This window comes from Pteropus medius, unplaced genomic scaffold (assembly GCF_902729225.1).
Source record: "Pteropus medius unplaced genomic scaffold, Ma_sr-lr_union100, whole genome shotgun sequence".
Taxonomy (NCBI): Eukaryota; Metazoa; Chordata; class Mammalia; order Chiroptera; family Pteropodidae; genus Pteropus; species Pteropus medius.
Genome location: NW_024352783.1, coordinates 6,397,170 through 6,406,319, shown reverse-complemented (window position 1 = coordinate 6,406,319; position 9,150 = coordinate 6,397,170). Strand labels below are relative to the sequence as shown.

At 35.5% G+C, this 9,150-nt stretch overlaps 1 pseudogene; it reads right to left on the bottom strand.

The window, feature by feature from the left end:
- Window positions 1-239: 239 nt before the first annotated feature.
- Window positions 240-357, bottom strand: LOC120589929 (uncharacterized; annotated as a pseudogene).
- Window positions 358-9,150: the final 8,793 nt, after the last annotated feature.

Genomic DNA, 9,150 nt, shown 5'->3' with positions numbered 1-9,150 from the left:
AAATGATGTGTCATTTTTTGTGTTCTAATCCAGAATTATCTGGTCCACAAAGATGCAAACAATAATCCTACATTTGCACCAGTTTGCTGAAGTGAGAGATAACATAGAAATACAGGACAATGAGAAGCATTGCAGAATGCTGTAATGTAGAGCAGAAACAAAAATATCTTATTATTTTAAAGAACAATTCTTTTTTTTTCTTTTTTCTTTTTTCTTTTTCTTTTCTTTTCTTTTTTAAACACCTACAGCACCTGCTATTCCAAGGTGGTCTCCCATCCAAGTACCACCAGGCCCAACCCTGCTTAGCTTTCATGATCAGACGAGATCAAGCACGTTCAGGGCGGCATGGCCATAGACTCTTTTTTTCTTTAATCCAGAAAAAATTAATGTTCTGGGTAATGATAATTCATAGGGTATGGTATAAATGTGGCCTTTACAATTTTTCTCATTAATATTTTTATCTGTATCGCTTTACACTCATCTTTTTTTGGAGAGGAGTGTGATAAAACATCCTTGTAGTATCTCTTTTCTAATGTCCAGAAGGTCTTAGTAAGGACCAAGGACATGGCCATCTAGTGACTCATTTATAAAGAAATGGTCATCAGCATGGAGCTCAGCTGGTTTCGACATTGAACAATGAGGATTATGGATTCGAGCCTCCAGGATGAGCTTTATTCTGTTCTCAGACAAAGGCTTAGGCCTTTATCTCAAATTTATGACTCCAAATGACCTTGCCAGGGTTTGGAGGACTCAGACTAACTTACTCTTCTCTTGGAAGACCAACAGCACCTCTTAACTATGTGTTACTTCTTCAAGGCAGACCCAGAAGATTAGAGTGGAAGAGTGTCTAGAAAAAGGAGCCCAGAAGGCCTGCAGTGGGCAATCCAAACCCAAAGTATCAGATCTGCTGGCCTTGTTCTCTGGACTAACAAAACTACAAAGACTATAATTTCTGCCTTTAAATTCCCTAGACCTTTTAAAATTTCAGCCAAGTATTTAACTACCCTGTTGTAAAATCTGATGTTAAACCACCACCAAAAAGTTTGAATTATACAAGTTTCCATAAAAGCATTTTTCTCACCAAACATTCATTTTATTATCCTTTTTATGAGAGGACTGAAACAGTCAGATCTCTGGTCCTGCTTGCCATTTGGCTGGAACAGCTAGCAATCCAGGTCAAGGTTTATGCTGACAATTGAACACTCACGCGTCTTAAAAAGGTCTTTTCTCAGAGTTTACCTTAGGGAAATATGCCTTTTGAAGACTAGGGTTAATATTTGATTTAGGGATGACTGATTGATGATATCACATTATTGTACCAAAATGCATTCATTGGGTATGATAAGAAAGCCAAGTGTGTAGTGATGTGAATACAGACGTAGGTCAGAACATGGGGATGGCGAGTGTGTGCAGAAGTAAATCCTGGAAGGGAATCTATTTGTGGCTATACATAAGTAGATACATTTTCTTCAACTCTTATCTCCAACCTAGTGAAGAAGCAAATGAATAAACCTAGAGTGCCAACTATATGCCAACACCAGGCACTAGCTGTCACATGCGTTTTCTCACTTATGGTATATGAACCTGGAGTGATGGTTTATAGCTTTCTCCCATCTGGTGGCTTTGGCTGGCATATTATTACTTACAGTAGAGCTGGCAAAGAGAAACAAGCCTTCTTTATCTATCGTTTCATAAAATCTTATGACAACTATCTACTACAAGTGTCCACAGAGTGCTTAACGAAAATAAAAAATAAATGCTACATGCAGTTATTTTAAGCAAGGAATGTTAAATCAGATTTTCCAAGAATCAGCTCTAAGGATTTTGACTTTCAATTTAAGGATATTACAGCTGCATCTGAACTTTCCTTTTAAAAGCTTCTTTTTTCCTTTTTCTTTTTTTCATTTGGGTTTTACCAACAGGTACTTTTGTTTTTTGATGGATGAATATATATTTACAAAGATGCAAAATCAATAATAATGCAAAAGATTTCTGAGAATCCAAAAGACAAAGTGAAAAATTGGAAGTTTTTACTACCTTCTGAAACACTTTAAAATAAATGAATATTTGAAAAATTAAATTTAGGTCAACAAGATGTCATATTATCTGATCAATGAGTAAAAAATCCATAGTAAAAATACTCATGAAGACATTTGTAAATTCAAATGAAAGAAAGATATTACTCATGACAGACATTTATCTTTACACCAGTTAAAGCAATGAAAACAATGTAAAGCTCTGAATAGTAGAATTATTAATGAAAAATAGTAAAATGTGTTTTATTTGCACAATTCCAGACACTCAAAGTTTTTAAATGCAAAGGATTGAGTTCATTTCTTATGTTGTAAAATGACCTAGGTTTATTCTTTCTTTCTACAAATATTTGACTGCCTACATGAACTAGGAATTTTCTAAGTATCAGGGATACAGAATCAGATACAATCTTGATACTAAGCAATAATCACACAAATAAACAAGAACAAAAATCACAGCCATGAGCAATCTGCAAGAGAGGTGCAGATGTTGTAAGGCCTTGAAGAGGAGAATGGGCCACATCAGGAGGATCAGAGAAGACCACATGAAAATGCATGTCTTCTTCCGTTGGGCTGCTACAACAGAATATCAGGGAGTAGGTGGTTTATAAACAACAGAAATTTATTTCTCATAGTTCTGAAAGCTGGGAAACTCAAGGTCAAGGTGCTAAAGATTCTGCTTCTTGTGAAAGCTTGCTTTCACAAGATGGTCCTTTTCTTGCTATGTCCTCACACGGTGGAAGAGGCAAGAGAGTCTCCCAGGGTCTCTTTTATAAGGACATTAATCTCGTTCATGAGGGCTCTGCTCTCAAGACCTAATCACTTCCCAAAGGCCTCACTTCCAAATACTTTCACATTAGGTGTTAGCATTTTACACATGAATTTTGTGGGGTTACAAACATTTGGCCTAAAGCAAAGTGGCACTTACATAGAGCTCTCAAGGAAGAGAAGTTACTAGGGAAAAAGTTCAGGGGAGGAGTATGAAGAGGTCCAGGCAGAGGGATTGGCATGTACACATCCTAAGTTTTGAAGGGACATGTTATGTTTGTGCAACTAAAATAAGATATTGTAGCTGGATTGCAAAGGTAGAGTGGAAATAAGTATTGATCAAGATATGGGAAGAAAGAGTTTAGTCAAGTAATGTTTCATGGACTGCATTAAGACTTTTGCCTTTATCTAAAGTCTAGGAGACCTTTAAATGTTTAGAGAGGTTAAATGGGAAAACATTTCCAGTTATAAAGATAATTTTAAATTTCCCCCAGTATAAAGCAGCATAGGACTTAACCCTACACTGTTTATTAATTCTGCTCTAAGTTTTATAATTTCAGTTGGTAAGATAGAGAAAGGAAAATTATTTAAAAGTACGTTGCATAAGCTATGAGTCATTCTTCCCCAAATGGACAAAGCATTACAGCTTCTATTTCATAGATTTCTAATTTGGAATGATCCCAATCCTTTTCAGTATATTCGGTACTGGATTTCAGTAGACAAATCTGCATAGTTTTATAAGTTTGACTCAGATAGTCAAGAGCCTGAATCAAAATCTAGAGAGAGAGAGAGAGGGAGAGGGGGAGAGAGGGAGGTAGGGAGAGAGAGAGAGAGAGAGAGAGAGAGAGGAGGAAGAGAGAGGTAGAGACAGGAGGAAAATTTCTGGCAATCTAAGCAAATCTTTACTGTGTCAGTAATTCATGAAAGAGAATAAGGGCACAACTTTTCCATAAAAGCCTGATAGGCTGAAGGTACTCACAAAGAAGGGGGAGGGGATAAAAAAGCAATTAAATATAAGAAATATGAGTTATATTTAGAAAGAGATTGACATCTGCTGATGACTTGAATCAAATAGAAAACATGAGGACTAAATTTTAAAGACAGTTGTATTGGTAAAAAGCCCATGACTTTAAGCAAACCTTTGGATCTCCACTATCTAAGAGCATGAAGTGGTCCCCAAGGAAGTTGTATGTTCTGATGTCTTATTCTGGGCATGTTTTGAAACGTTCTGCTGCCCTATTTAGGACTGGCCAAGATAGAAAATGGAAAAGAGAGAACCTTTGTGAAGAGGGTGGCTCTAAGGGCTCGAAGGGTTTCAAGCCAGTAGACAGGTCAGGACCAAAACCAGAAACAGCTTATAATCCTAGGGGAAAAGATTCCACAATGCTTCCCCAGAGGATATCGGGATTGTCACAGACTGATGATTGCCCTTTTTCTCCCATTCTCCTGTTTCACTATTTTATGTTGAATATCTGGAGACAGATAATTTATCTTCTTATTTCACAAGACCCTAGACCAAGAGGAATCACATCAGTCCTGCTAGAGAAATTGTGGATGTCACTTAGAGATGCCAAACAATGAGCTGGATGCAGTGAATTTTGTTTCCTTTGAGGAGAGGTTGTGTTCTGTTTATAAAAGACTATATGGGGAAAGAAGAGCAGAGGATAGTAGGTATTAGCATGGTCCACTAAATATTTCTGTTTTTTCTTCCAGGTATATGGTAGGATGCAATTCCCTGCTGGCTTTAAGTTGAGTTTGGCTATATAGCTTGCTTTGGCCAATAAAACACCAGCAGATGTGATGTGATGTCTCTTGGGTATACAGCTGGAATGAAATTGCTGGGTCATATGGAAACTCTATCTATATTTAACCATTCGAAAACTGCTAGCCTCTTTTCCAAAGCAGCTGCACCATTTTACATTCCCACCAGCAACATATAAGAGTTTTTAATTTCTACATATCCTCGGTGACACTTGTTATTATTTTTTCAATTACAATCAGGCTAGTGAATATATTGTTGTGGTTTTGATTTGCATTTCTCTGATGACTAATGATGTTGAACATCTTTAAATGGGCTCATTGGACATTCGTATATCATTTTTGGAGAAATAGCTATTCAAATCCTTTCCTATTTTTAATTGGGTTGTCTTATTATTGAGTTGTGGGAGTTCTCTTTATACAGGCATACCTCAGAGATACTGTGGGTTCGGTTCCAGACCACTGCATAAAGTGAGCAAAGTGAGTCATAATCTTTTTGCTGGTGCAAGGTCTTGCCTTCGATTTGTAAAAAATGCAACATCTATGAAGTACAATAAAGTGAAGAGCAATAATTTGAGGTATGCCTATATATTCTAGATACAAGTCCCTTAACACAGCGGTCCTCCACCTTTTTGGCACCAGAGACCGTTGCTCCTATGAGAATCTAATGCCTGATGATCTGTGGTGGAGCTGAGGCAGTGATGCGAGCACTGGAGAGTGGCTGCAAATACAGATGAAGCTTGCCCACTGCTTACCTCCGGAACTGGTTCGTGAACTGGTCTGTGGCCCAGGGTTAGGGAAATTTGCTTAACACATATATAATTCCCATTCTGCGGAGTGTCTTTCCACTTTCTTGGTGATGTCCTTTGAAACACAAAAATGTTACATTTTGATGATGTTCAATTTATCTACTTTTTGTTGTTGCTGTGCTTTTGGTTTCTTATCTTAAAAACCATTGCTTAATCTAAGATCACAAAGACTTAGATATGTTTCTTCTAAGAGTTTTATAATTTTAGCTCTTATATATAGGTCTTTGGTCAAATTTAAATGGATTTTTATACATGTATAAGGTAAAGGTACAACTTTATACTTTTGCATGTGGATATCTAGTTGTCCCAGTAGCACTGGTTGAAGAAACTCCACTTTCCACATTGAATTACCTTGGCACTCTTATAAAATCAATTGACCATAAGTGTGAGGGTTAGTTTCTGGATTCTCCTTTAATCTATGTCTTTACATTAATACCACATTGTTTTGATTACTATAGCTTTTTAGTAAGTTTTAAACTTGTTAACTGTGAGTATTCCAGCTTGGTTCTCTGTTTTTGTTTCATTGTTTTATTTTGTTTTGTTTTGTTTTTAATGTGGTTTGGCTATTATAGGTTCCTTGAATTTCCAGATGAATTTTAGGACAAGATCATCAGTTTTTACAGCAAAGTTAGCTGGGATTTTGATAGTGTTTACATTGAATATGTAGATCAATTTGGGGAGTGTTGTCATCTTAACAATATTAAGTCTCTGACCTATAAACATGGGTTGTCTATTTATTTAGGTCTTTAGTTCTTACTAATAATGTTTTATAATTTTCAAAATAATTTTTGCACTTCATTTGTTAAATTTATTTCTAAGTATTTTATTCTTTTTGATGCTTTTGTAAATTAAATTTCTTAATTTCATTTCAATTTTTTCATTGCTACTATGTAGAATTTTTTAATATATTAATCTTGTATCCCGCCACCTTGATAAATTCATTTATTAATTCTAATAATTTCTTAGTGAATTCCTTAGAGCTTTCTATATACAAGATCATTTCATCTGCAAATAGAGAAAATTTTAATTTCTTCTTTCCAATCTGAATGCCTTATATTTCCTTTTCTTGCCTAATTGCCCTGGTTAGCATATCCAGTACAATGTTAAATAGAAATGATGAAAGTAAACATTCTTGTCCTTTTTTGTTCTTAAGAGAAAGTGTCCAGTCTTTCACCATTAAAAGTGATATTAGCTGTGGGCTTTTCGGATATTCTCTTTATCAGGGAAGACATTACTTTCTATTCCTGCTTAGTATTTTTATCATGAAGGAGTATTATGTCAAATGTTTTTTCTGTGTCTATTGAGATGTGTTGTAAAGATTTTAATTCAATGTTTGTCTCGCCACTGGATTTCTCTGACATCCAGTTTGAGAGATTTTTTTTAAATAACATGATGACATCAATTCAGATTTAGGCATGCTACTGATAGGGTGAAGATTTGAGGGTGAAAGAAAATTACAACAACAAAATTTGCATATGGCATAGTATGAAAAATATGCACAAAGTAGCTGGAGAATCAGAAACAGTGGTGTTTTAAAGAATAGTACATTACAACTAGAAATGCCAGGATAGCTCAATAAAGAAAATATGCTAGTATTACCTTTATTTTTACTTATATAATTCAAAAGAGAAAGGCCTAAATACTCATGATCATCTATTGATAATAGAAAGGCATTTGGCAAAATTTGTATTAGTAATATTTAAATACATTGCAGTGCTGAAACCATCCTGGCCCCTGCCCACTAATGCCTGTGGCATCCCAAGGTAATTTACTTAGCAATGAAACACTAGAAAAATTCTTATTAAAATCTGGGTGCTCGTTATTTTCACTATGATAGCCATTATTCAGTATTGTTCTAAAAACCTCAACAGATGCAATTGCGCATGAAAACAAAACATGTAAATATTGAAAAAGAAGACAAAATTATTACTTTACATGATTTTGTCTATCCGGGTAATCCAAGGGCCAACTGGGAAACTGCTAGAGTAAGATTTCCTCTTAAAAGGCAAAACATCAATACTTCTCCTATATGTTAGCCATATAAAAAAGGAGTATACAATGGGTAAATGCATTTTTTAATGGGTAACATGGAAACCAAAATAATATTCTGGGAAAGATGGAGACACAAGCTAAGTAGCACAAAACCTTAATCAACACTGAAACAAGGAGGTGTGTCAATAACATGCCTCAAACTTTGAGAAATTCCCCATAAAACACAGTGCAGATAAGATCAGAGTTAATAAATTCATGAAAGCTAAGGAATAATTCTTCTTTGTGAGAAAGAAGTATAGTACTTTGGGAAATAACTAGAGAAAATCCTGGCATGAGGCCACTAACACCTTCTAATTTGGAGGTGCTAGTCCTGGCAGCAAGTGGGAGAGTGGGGATAACACTGTCTAGAGACCCCCTTCCCTCTGCAGATCAATACATTTGGAGACAGCTGCACCACAGACCTGAGAGCAAAGGTTATGGGGCCACATGTCAACTGTGGGACTCTCCCCAAGTCACCCATGCTTCCTTGAACATTTGGCACTTTCTCCAAAACAGAGGCTTTGGCTCTCAATAGACAGAATTCATAAGAAAAAGGATGTTTATTTGACAACATGAAATATAACCATAAACAAAATGAAAACAAATGACATATGAAATATATTTGCAACACAATTCGATATAGAACTAATTTTGTTAATATTAATATGCATTGATACAGATGAATGAAAAGATCATCACTATATATGTACATATAAATAGTAAACACACACCCACCAAAATATGAAAGGACCAATATGTGAAATGACTCTCCCCTTCATTAGTAATCAAAGATATTTAAGTTTAAACATTGAGAATTTATGTAGCTTATTTGACACAAAATTTAAATATTATAATACTTTAAAGAATACATATATGGCTGGTGGGATGAGAATTGTAACAACTTATCTGGAGGGCAGTTTTACAAATACTTAAAAAATATTTAAAATGTCCTCACCCTGACCCAGTAATTCCGCTACAGGAAATTTAACCATCATGACATAACACAAATTGGCTGGCAGGAATGTTCACTGTAGTATGGTTTGCACAGTGCAAATTTAGAAACCACTTACATTCCCAACAGAATGAACTGATTTAAAAGGTTAGAGAACTCCCATATAAATACAAGGAAGCCACCAAATATGGCAGATGAATATTTGATGTTAAAGAAGAGCTTCAAAATAAATTTAAAATTCATCTTAAAACATTGTTTTATAAACAGAGAAATGTATGAAGGTCCAGCAATGCTAAAATAGTTTTTCTCTTCATGATGCATTTTTATTTTTTTTTGTTTTTAAGAACAAAGGGAATAAAAGGTTATAAATGATAAAGTAGACTAAATGCCATTTAGGAAAAGGTAGGCCAGGTAAAAAAGAAAACAGCTATTTTTGCGGGGCCAATCCCAAGGATCTACTATAATCTTCCCTAGTCAAAGAACAAGTGTCAGTCTACAGACCTCACCAAGGGAGGGATTTGTTTGGTTTGCACTTCATTCACTATGTCACGAGAACTACTTATTCTCTTTCTGAGTGGCTCTTCAAGCTCAAACTCAAAATAGGAAAGGCAGTCTGTTGGATAATGCCCTGCTTGCTCAAATGCTTAGTGACTTGAGTCTGTTGCTTTTTACTGTGGTGCCTTTTGTTTGGACTGCAATCAAATTAATCCTGAACAATGATTCTACCCAAACAAAATGAGAAGGTGCCAGCTCTAAATGAGGAGAGGCTTCCTGAGTGATAGACATCTCATTGTCTATC